We start from the raw sequence: 12,310 nt of genomic DNA on the forward strand, positions 1-12,310 counted from the left end.
GTAACAGTGTGTAACATTTAGGGGGATCTATTAGCAGAAAATGAATATGATATTAGTATGTTTTCTTGAGTGTATAATCACCTGAAAATAAGAATTTGCTTTTGTTACCTTAGAATGAGCCGTTTATATCTACATACATGTTTCTGCAGTAGCCCTGAACAGACAAACCAAAAACTGGCTCTAGATAAGGGGCATTTTCTTTTTTGTGTCGGCCACCGTAGTTCTTCTACACGCTTGACACACAGGAGAAGTTTCAGTTTGTTGCAATCTGCAACCTCACCACTAGATGCCGCCAAATCCTACACACTGCTCCTTTAAGTAAAGGAGACTGCATATATGTTAGTAATAAAGCTGTGACTTTTAATATGATTTTTTTTTCAATTTGGGGAAGATATTAAATATTGGATCTGTAATCATGTGTGTTCAAAATCATGAAAAATAAGCATTATTCTCTGCTCTGAAAGTTTTAGCCATCTCACTGTTGCTCGCTACTTATGCAGAAAGTTAACAGAGACTTATATAGGAAGAGATTAAGTGGGAAAACCACTGGTGCTATGTGCTAATATAGTTTTAGGGAATGGGTTATGCTATAAGGATGGCTCCAGTGCGTCATTGAGCCACAATTTCAGGCCCGCCAAAAAATTCCTGAACACGAACACTTGCAATAACAGCCCTGCGATTGAAATAATACATAAATGCTAGTAAACCCAATAAAAACACTGGGTCAGGGAGGTGCCTTTGCTCTATTTTGAAATTAACTCGTTTCTATAGCTACTGAAGGCCGTTCAAGTCTGTTTTCTGATGGAACCTCTTTGTTGTTACAGCCACTTCCCGTACTGGGATTGGAAACTGGCATTCATCCATTGACAACCAGCACAACACGACTGTATTAGTCCATCTGATGGGAGGCCACTGTTGTGTTTGACTGCTGATGCAGATGTCTTGGTGGCCCAGTTTCAAAGGCACTGTTACCAACTAGCACGCTCTACATCCCTTTTCTCACTTGGGATGTAATGAGAGTTATTACAAGCTCTGAGCTATAAAAACAGGGTTTGGTTTATGACCTCTCCTTGCACTACAGACTACACTGCAATATTATAAAAATACTGCACAAGTGGTGGATGTTTGAGGATACATCTTTACAGGAGCCTCAACTGGCTTTCATCCCAATTTGAAGACATTATCTAGTAATGAGAAAGCAATGATATCTACTGCAAAATGGGAATGAATTTCTCCTGTTGACTGGTGTTTTGTGATCTCAATCGGCTTAATTTTCACAGTCAGGGGTATGAAGATTCATATCAAAAGCCGGCTGAATAAAAACTCTCAGTTTGTCGAATTTGATTCACTAACAGGAGGCACAGCGACGTCTCTCTCTTTGTTATCATGCTTTACAATAATGTAATGAAGCACACTGAAAAACACTCAGTAATTCTCTTTGAAACCTAGATTGCAAATGTTAATTAAATGTTATGATGACCTAGAACAAGATGACTTTTTTTTTAGAGATTATGCAAAGCTTAGGCCGGTGTAGCAAAGCTGATACTGAACTTTCATAATAAATCAAGAGATGAGCCAGCATTATCCACCTCTGATAGGACTGATATGATGCAGTTTGTTTGGCTAATAGGAGCCCAGCCCATAGATTTTAATCAATTTGCCCATGTTTCATCCTGTTTCATAACTGTTATCACGAAGATGGGAAATCAGGCAAGTCACAATTAAATTAATGGTGTTTTTTGGTTTAGTATTACCTTTCCTTTAAATATTCTATCTTATCACACTACATTTTGTTTAAGAGAACATTTGCGTACAATTTTTCAATCTCAACTTTTAAACCATTTGCTCCGACAACTAGGCAATAACGAGGCTACCTCCATCTGCTGAGGAAGTTCGTAAATGGTCAAACAAAAAAACTGGCGTGCTCAACTCAATCATCTTTAGAGTATGATTGGTGTCGACCCAAATATCTAAAAATTGGTAAATTAAGTTGTCAGGACTCACAAATAAGTGTGTAACACTTTTAATGATGCACAGCAGTAAATGGAAACGGACGGGTTTCAGCCATAGACTGTATGAGAAGTGGACGTAGTCACCTTGACGTCACCCATTGGTTTGCGGACTACTGTTTTGAAGCCTCGAGATTTTAATTTTCATATATATTTACTGTATGTCACAGCTGTACTACTCATGAACACCGTTTACAGAGCATTTCAACAACTTCTACGGGGATGTCCATCAAGATAATCACATATTCTCTGCCCTGATGTTCAGCCAAGAAACACAAAAAGAGTTCAAGGTGTAACAAATATGGATCCAAAGCCTCAACCTAGAAATAAACTGGGCCATTACAGATTGATGCCTTTGTGAATTATGAGGGTTTGCATTGAAGGACACATTCCAGTCCTCTTGGTGTCTATCCTGTTTTGTCCTTTTGGGGGTGTCCAATCTGTTCGTATTATTCAACCTCTCACACCCGTAGCCATTTTCCTGGCCAGCTGTGAAATGACAAATCCTAGCCTGCTGGTTTTATACCCTTCAGTCCATTCTGCAGCGCCAACAGCATAGATTTTAATTCGGTGGTGCCAAGCAGTAACCTGGAAAAACAGAAAAAGGCATTCCATCTCCATAAATTAGCATGTCACACCAGGAAGTGCCCTCTCACGCTCCTCTAGTATTATGTTAGCAAGCACTCCTCCAATTCATTTGTGCTCTGTGTTTGGACGAAGTCTATATTTTAGCCCAGTTTTTTGTGCCTGTCCTCCTCCTCCTCCTCCTCCTCCTCCTCATCTACGCCATGACCTCAGTTTCCCTCCAGCTTTTCTTCCCTCAATATCTCTTCCTCTCTTGTCTTAAAATCTATCGTACTTCTCCTCCAGGCGCAAAGAAAATGTGAATTGCGATAGATTCACAGTTAGCAACTTAATTAGAGGCCTTAAATCATGGCTGCCTTCCACCGCCTTAGGTTACTGCCGAGGAGAGCTGCACTGAGAGCCAGTGTGTGCGTTTGCTTTAAAACAAGAATCTCTGGATACCCTGAATGCTAGACTTTTCTGTGTTGTTAAAAAGTGACTCAGGGCAGCGAGACAGTGTGACTACCGATACTGTGATTGTGTGTCTGCTGTATGTACATGTGTGTACTCATAACTCATGGTAAGAACCCCTATGAGGGTTCCTCCGTTTGTCCATTGGGTAGAGACCCCTACAACCAGCCGTAGCCGCCCCAACCCCTAAACAGTGATATAACTTAAACCTGAAAATGAAGACCACAAAATGTTACTTAAATAACTCATTAGAGCCCAGATGCATCACAGGGTATTAGTTCATCTTTGATATCATGATTATGCAATAGCAGAACAGAAAGATACATTTGCAGTAATTAAGAAACAGTGTTGATATTACATATTTGTCCACCAGAGAGCACTGTCAAGTTCATTTTTTAAATGTAAAATGCCCTACTCTGTTATGATGGCGTTTTTGGGCCATTGTAGGTAAAAATAGATAAATTACGGAGCCAAAGGATGGGGGCTAAAATTTCAAGAAAAAAATCATTATCCAAGATTAAAGTCGGAAATTAAAAAAATAAAAAAACTGAGATATTCTCAGAGATTAAAGTGGCAAATTTACGGCAACAAATTTTGTTATTACCCCCCTTCCCGGCTCCATAAAAAAAAAAAGATTTTGTTTTTGTTTTATTTTTTTACCTACAATGGCCCTAATACGCTATCGTACATATAGTATATAACGTATATATGATTTTTTAACTAAAATATAGATATATTGGTAGCGCCTCAAATATCCTAATATGACCTAATCTGAAGCCATCAACCAGTAGAAACCGAATTAAACCAGTGTAGTTACAACAGTTCTACTAGTAACTTCCGAAACACCAACATTAACTGCCCTGAGAAGCTTTATTGTGCCTTAGGATATTATTTTTTAAATGTATGAAAGTCTGTTGCTGGGTTGCAACACTGTTCCTCTGCAATAAACTCCACAATTATGTGTTTTGCTCACGGTGTAGACAACACTGTCTCAGGTGAAAAAAAATATCTGGTAACGGAAATTATAACAGGTTATCTGAAAGTTTAATTGTTTACAGGACTTGTGCCCCTTCAGTTGGAGCACTGGAAGTGAGATTAGACTCCCATTAGGAAAGAAACCATCATTGCCCGAGTAGATTTTGATCAGGTCATTCCACATTTTACAATGTTGTCTTCTGCTGCTATGCAGACGACACTCAAATCTACTTTCCAGTTGGCCCTAAGGGCCTTATTCTGCTGTTGCACTTTAAAGTAGCTCTAAATTAAAATACAACCCAGCTGCCTTAAATGTTAATAAGATGTCATCAGTCTTTACTAGGCACAGCAAGTTCATTTTCCTATCACATCTGGCATAAAAGGCTCCATGACAGAGTGCCACTTCACAGGGTCACCCAGTGTGACAACCTCTCTAGGCTGTACTAATGGAGCCATTCTCCATCCAGGCCTATTAATCAAACCCCAAGACCCCGAGAGCTCAGGATTGATTACTTCAGCCTCAGAGCCTGTAGCTGAAGGAGTAAATCTGTCCCAAACTGACATTTTTTAAACATTTTCTTCCATGAGATAAGAAAAGAGTGCAGGGGCAGAAGAGTCAGTTTTAGCTTTGCAGCGTCATTAAGATGATGACATTGTTTTTATCAGCCGTCCGGCTGGAAAGCAGACACTTTCTTTGAGTTAGTACAATCTGTAATGGTGGGTGATGGTGGGCAGCTAACTTAGACATATATACTGTACATGTAGCTCTTTACTTCTCTGTGAGAATGAAGTTTGAATAAACACCTGATTAAAATGTACCACCTAACATTGGATTGATTGATCTTATTAGATGATTAAAAACTATATAAAACAGATTTGTGGGCAGATTATTCCACTGTACTGCTGCACTGTAGAGAAATGTGTTTTTTCCCATTAGGCTATTGGATCGAAAAGGTTTGTAGTCTGTCAAGCTATATCTTGTTAAGTAGGTATGATTGTCTCTGAGTGGGAATAAATTAATTAAATACTTTGGTACCATCTTTTTAACAATTTTGTAAGTGAGCAGCATCTTCATATAAATGATTCTTTTTTTTCACCGTCAATCAGTTAAGCTTTTTAAAATGTGCAGGATCAAGAGGCGTACGTGGGTAAACTTATAATACAACCCATATCAATTTATTTTGAGCCTTTTGTAGTTTGCTTTTGAAATGTTGTGATAATCCAGTACACCAGCAGATAGAAGTGTAATCAAAATGCCGTAGAACTACAGTTCCAGCTAGTGTGTGAAGAATTGGGCTGTCCAGCAAGGTAACTTTTCTGACTAGAAACTTAATTATTGATTCATCTTGGTGATGGCCTTTAAAGCTATATTGTCACCTGATTAAAATCTGTCTAAAATGCTGCCAAGAAAATTTACACCGAACTCTTAAACATTGATCATAAAACATAGTGACCTTGCTAATTTTATTCTAGAACCAAAAAGAATGGCTTCAGTTTTTCCCAAGTCTAGGGATAGTCTATTATCTGCCAGCCATCTACTTACATTTTCCTCACTGAGGGTATTCTCAACCACTGATTTATCTGTATGTGCTACCAATAAAACAGAATCGTCGGCATATAAAAAAAGATTACATGAGGCGGCTGCTTTTAAGTCATTTATATATAATAAAAAGAATAGAGGACCCAGGATACTACCCTGTGGCACCCCACATCCCAGGATACTTGACTCTGAAAGAGTCAACCATTTGAGTACGATTTATAGGTATGACTGGACTAGAGCTGCAACTAACAAATATTTTAATTGCTGATTAATCTGAATTATTTTCTGGATTAATCGATTAGTTATTTGGTCTATAAAATGTCAGAAAATGGAGAAAAATGACGATCAGTGTTTCCCAAAGCCCTAGATGACGTCCTCAAATGTCTTGTTTTGTCGACAGCTCAAAGACATTCTGTTTACTGTCATAAGGGAGTGAAGAAACCAGAAAATATTCACATTTAAGAAGCTGGAATCAGAGAATTAGACTTTTTTTTACTTAAAAAATTACTCAAACTGATTCTAATTGATTATAAAATGATTACTGTATGAATTACTGTATCAAATGCTTTTTGAAAATACAGCATTTTAAGACGTTCTTTGTCATTAATGATTTTAGGCAAAATTCTTTTGTAAGCATGGCATTTGTAAATTACATTTTAGTGTTTTTCAAACATTTTATTGTCAATTAGAGGTTAGAAAAGATGTACTGTATGTGTGTGTTTGTGTGTGAATCATCACCATGATGCCTGTAGAGGAATGAACAGTTAGTTTCAGGGCGGAGCACAGATCCAGACACCTCAACACAAACCAAAACACACACACACACACACACACACACACACACTCACACAACGCCTCATCCCATTAAGGCCAGTCAGTATGCAGTGCAGTGGGAGTGATTTGCAAGAGCTTTATCAGTCTGAATGTTAATAGAAGAGCTATGGGACATACTGGCTGAAGCAGATAACGACTGGGTAACTAGTGTGTGTGTGTGTTTGTGTGAAAAAGTGAGAGCGAAAGAAAGTGTCAGAGGAAATAGGGGAAGCAGCTTGTTTGAAAAGTGCTGCCACGGCTTCCATTGCTAAATCACAGCAACTTAATATTGTAAGCCACACATATACAGTACATACAGTATGAGTACAGACTGTATATAAAGATTTAAGCATGAAGATTCTTTGGGAAAAATTATTTAACGTGTACTTTGACTTCTTAGTTTGTCCCATCCGCTAACATGGAGGAGGCGGGATTTATGACCTATACTGCAGCCAGCCACCAGGGGGCGATCCAGATGTTTTGGCTTCACTTTTGGGGAGCTGTCATGTCGTCCATCTGTGGTACAGACAGACCATGTGTGAAGGTAATCTCTGCTATTGCTCTGTTTTATAACTATTTGATGTTTTGATTATTTTATATATTAAGTTGGAGCTATTACATAAGGTCAACAATGTTTTTAATTACACTTGTGTTAATGTTTACGAGATATAAAGCAATAGACGTAGACATAAATTATCTTATTTTTTCTTCAACTAGGCTGAAAAGCATCCAATTTAATGAACGTGTGAAAATGAATGTGACAGATTTGTTAAGTCTCCAAATTATGCCCGACTTTGCCAAAACCTTTTCCGTCTTGGCTTACAATATAATTATTCATCATTATTCAATTACTAAAGGGCAACCAAGGCAGCAGAAAAAAATGTCAACTTTTCTGAGGCTTTCCCAAAGTAAAAACAAATCTTCTTGATTTGCTAATAATGGTTGTTTATTCACGGTTTATGCCTTCTTTTTGATTTAATGCCAATGAAGTACATTTAAAACTGATTAATAATGTTCAGAACTACAAACCTTTTCATCTAAACTGCGACATCGTTTGACTGAGTGCACAGAATTAAATATTTCCTCACCAATAAACTTTCCACAGGTCTGTGATAAATGTTTGACAATTATTAAGTCATTAAGGAATAAAAGGAGAGAAGAGAAAACACAAAAATCAAACCGGAAAGGTTCCTCTAATAGTGATCAACAGAGTATTTCACTGGAACAGACATCTCGACCGTCTCAGTGAAGTTTCTTTGCCTTTGTAATTCTTTTACTCTGGTTATCAAAGCTGAATTCAGAGACAAATGTTCCTCTGTCCATCTGGCTGCAGAGCCACCAGATTTGCTCTGGTGGGGCCGGAGTCTGTGGCAGATCAATTGGACAAATCAATCGGATCTTAGCAGCATTTTCCGCTCAGTTAGTGGCGATCAATGGGTTTATGCACACACAGAGACAGAGAGAGAGATGGAGGGATCTATGAGTTCAGGTCCAGCCTCTGATCCTTTATGAGGAGCTGCACCACTGATTTATCAGTGGCCAAGAGGCTGTTTCAAATGTCTTCTGAGGATAAATCAACTGTACATCAAGATGAGATTTCCCCCTGATCACCCTGATGAATAATTCTGTGGAGATTTTCTTTTTTATTTCTATCCTGACTCATTCAGAGTGCACATACATGTTGCTCTCTCCTGGCTTGTTACTGGTCTTTCATGGATGAGCAGTCTGGTGATCAGTTGGACTTATTAGTGCATCTCTTAACATAAATCAGAGGCACAGACTTCTGCTGTGTTCACAGCAACAGGCTACAATACTTGTTGCTGCGTAACGCGATACAAATAAAGTTGAGCTAGTCTCTACTTTTTTCAGCACTCCAATGACACGGTGAAGCGTCAACCAATTATCATAAAAAAATGTGCAATTAATTTGCGATTACTCATAATTAACTATGGACAATCATGCACTTAATCGCGATTTAAATATTTAATTGCGTGACAGCCCTATGTAACACCTAACCCTGGTGTTAAATCACTCTTTAAAGATTCAATATCCAGCTACAAAAACAGGTAATAAGGTAACAATCACATGGGACATTTGGTTTCCAAAATACTCACAAACAAGTACCTGTCTGTATTGATTTATAACTGGATTAAGTCCAATCAGATGATGTTATTGTGCGCTTTGTTTTCAATCAGAAATTAACTAAAAACATGTAGTCTCTTTGTAGAAGACTTTGTCTTCAGTGGAAAAAGTAGCTAAGAAAGGAAATGTCATTTATCTTGTTCTCTCAAATGAACACAGAAGTTGAACAAACTAGGTTTACTTTGTGTAGAAGCAATAACACATTTAAACTGTGGCCTTGTTTCTTGTCGCCCCTCTTGGGTTTCTTAGATAGCTACAGGGCAGAGCGATGAAAAACTGTGGAGAGGGAATAAAGAGAACAAGGCCAATGGAGTGGACCCTACAGCATAATGTCCTGAAACTGAAGAAGATACTGGGTCACTCAGTGTAAGATGGATGGACTGAGGGAGGACGGAGAGGGAATACAGGAGATGTGAAAAGTTTTTGTAAAAAGAGAAGAATTGAGAGTAAAAGAGGGTGAGAGAGAGAGAGAGAGAGAGAGAGAGAGAGAGAGAGAGGAGAGAAATAGGGATGAAGGGAGAGATGATAATTGGGCCTCATTTGCAAGTGTGTCTGTGTGTGTTTTACAGATTTACTCAATCTGGGTCAAGGTTATGTAGGCACTCTAACAGCTCCTAACTGCACCGCTTCAAGAGCTCCGCTGTTGTTTCTCCTCAACTGCCCACTTATGAGAACTCTCGATGTGTTTCTAGGAGTCTCACTCTCCATCTCTGTCTGACCTGCTCCCACTGAATAAAATATATTCAAACTGGGAGACTCTGGAAAGATTTTAAGAGTGTTTGTTTATCCCCAAAATCTAACCGGATCATTCATAAGTGCCATTGAAATTATTTTATTTCTGAGCAGTGTATCAATATAATGAAGTTTAAATTGTTTTACGTAGGACTTAAACTGTCTTCATATAAATGAATACGCTAAGACACAAGTTATTGGTCTGTATATGCTTGTATTCCTTTAAGTCTGAATCCCCTAATTTTCCTTAAATTAGTATTTTAATGATAATTGAAGGTTTGTGATGTATAGCAATATGAGCGTGTTATGTTGGTAGCCAGCTGTGCAGGCACAGCAGGGAAGTCACTCCAATAACAGCAGCTGAAAGCAGTGAAATAACTACAATAAAGCCTAATTATCAGAGACATAAAGAGGTTATATTACCGCAGGTACACTGATAACACCTGTTAGATTACACTTTTGATTCTTCTTATTTAATCATTCATATTATTAATAGACCGTAGTCACCGTGACGTCATCCATTGGTTTGTGGACTGCCGTTTCGAAGCCTCGAGGATATTATTTGAGCAATACAACAAAACCAAATATCCTGAAAGCTAAAATACAGATAATAAAACATTCTGTCTTGCTATGCAAACAATAGATGTTCACTGTTTTATAATTGAGCTGGACACATTAGCTGATTCTGGACCGCCTTGAACAAACAATGCAGTCTTTTACTCTCCTTGGTCATTGTTGGACTTCCCTCATTTGCATTTTTGCTGCATCACTGCTCTCTTCCATAACGATTGTTCCAGTCCACTATATCGTAAACGCCATACATACAGTACATGTGCAGAGATTCATGCGCAACCATCAATTTAGGCCAAAGCGGGTCTAAATTTTGCTCCCACAAAGTCATTTCCAGGAACCAGTATGTGGAACTGAAAAACATGCATTTAAACAAATGACTGGTTTGTTTCGATGTACATGTCTCACACAAGAAGAAAACCTTCTGCTAGAAATAGAAGTTTTGCTGCTCAGTGGTGCATTACTGTAGCCACTGTGCTGCTGCTGCGTGTGTGTGTGTGTTGCTGTAATGTGTGCATGGCAATGTGTGTGTGTGTGTGTGTGTGTGTGTGTGCGCAAGCTATCATAGCTCAGTCATGCAGGTAAAGTCATCATCACCAGCAATCTGCTCAGGCCTCCAGGGGATGATGCATGCACACGCACACGCGCACACAAGCACACACAAACACACACACACAGTCCCTCCCTGGGGTGTCTCTGACTCCAGAGAGGAGGACCAGAGGGGGTGCAGAGTCCATTCACCCATATAGACAGAGAGAAAATTAATTTGTCACAGCGAGTTTATCGTCATGACAACCTGCCTTTTAATTAACGTCTGACAAAAACGGCAGAGTGTCGCGTCTCTCTCTCTCTCTCTGGGGAAAGACAGATAGAAAGAAAAGTGCTCTACTCATCACTTGTGATTGACAGAGGAAGAGGAGGATGGCATACCGATGGACGTTTGCTATGATACTGATATTGAATTGTGTGTGTACTTGTTAAGGAATGGTTTAGTTCAGGCAAGTGTAACTACTTTGTTAAAGGTCGGGTCGGTGATCTTGAGAAACTAGCAAGAATACACTCGATTTAAAAAATTATCCAACTGAAAAAGCCAGCCCAGTGTTGCCTGCTCCTTTCTAATGAAAGCAGCTAGCAGCACTAGCTACTAATGTCCTTAAATCTAGAGAGAAAGTCGCCAAGTTGTTAACACTGAAAGTCCTTCGCTTCCTCCAAAGCCACTCCCCCAAAATGATCATTATGAACGTCATTAAGGAATAACACAAAAAACAAACGGGAAAGTTTTCTCAGAATATTTCAGTGAAAGAGACGTCTAAGAGAAGTTATTCTTTGCCTTTGTAATTCTTTTACTCCAAATATCAAAGCTGAATTGAAGGAGAAATGTCCCTCTGTCGATCTGGCTGCAGCACCACCAGATCAATTGGACAAATCAATCGGATCTTAGCAGCATTTACTGCTCAGTTAGTGGCCCGAATTCAGCCCGAATTAAATGATTGGATGGGTTTATGGCAGTCCTGCGACAGCCACAGATATCGGATTTGTTTCTTTTTTTTGTCAGAGCATTTGATTTATTGATTGCTGTCGGGATTTAATAAGAATTTCAACAAATATAACAACGACAAACCCTAGCTCTAAGGTTAAGAAAAGATTGCCATGATGGTTAAAACACACAGCTGTGATTGTTGGAAGGAGTTTGGATAAAAATTCAGGTTCCTGCTTCTAAACAGGGAATTTAAATCCATCAAATTATGAGATGTAGGTAATCTTAATGGACATTTATGATTTATGATGCTTACTTTACGTTTGCTTTTGGATTTCATGTTTGCTTGTTTGTTTATTTTTGTTGATTATATGACTTTTGTATTTGTTTATTGAGGTGAGATTTCCTCTGGGGGTTTTTAACCTCATCTGTACAACTTCTTTTCTTTTGTTGTTGTCTTTCTGCTGCTTTGTTTTAGTGTGCGAACAAATTAATCTCTAAATCTCTTATTATTTATTTGACAATCTATAGATTAAGTGAAAGGAATAATTAAAAAAAAAGCATTAGTTTGCAGCCCTTATTGGTTGTACAACTGATCATTTACTACTAATTTCACTTTTGGTTTCTCAGTACATATCTGTCGATAAAAAGCCAAATGAAGGAGAATCTAATTAATAATGTTATTATGGATAAAGGAAGTAGTCTTTTTCATTCTCAGCATTATATTTCCTTCTTTTACTGTCATCATATACTGTATAGTAGCTTCACATTTTAGCACTTTAATGCCAAATTCTAAAAATCCAAGTCCTTTAATGTGTGAAGCACTCAGAAGAAAAGCCTGTATGCACTATACTTTGGATCAACTCCACAAGAACTATATCATCAATCAGGCTGAATCCTATCCAACATCACAAAAGGACAAATTAGTTTTAAATCTCCATCTTCAAAATCGCGTGTGTTTCTTCATGTGCGTGAGTGCAGCAGTGAATCCCAGCGGCAGCCCCTTGACAGTGTGTC

At 38.4% G+C, this 12,310-nt stretch overlaps 1 protein-coding gene across 1 annotated transcript in view; it reads right to left on the bottom strand.

Moving 5' to 3' along the window:
* Positions 1-12,310, bottom strand: part of man1a1 (mannosidase, alpha, class 1A, member 1) — a 152,980-nt gene that overhangs the window by 26,987 nt on the left and 113,683 nt on the right. The gene's annotated exons all lie outside the window — the stretch shown is intronic.

The sequence above is a fragment of the Sebastes fasciatus genome, chromosome 18 (genome assembly GCF_043250625.1).
Source record: "Sebastes fasciatus isolate fSebFas1 chromosome 18, fSebFas1.pri, whole genome shotgun sequence".
NCBI lineage: Eukaryota > Metazoa > Chordata > Actinopteri > Perciformes > Sebastidae > Sebastes > Sebastes fasciatus.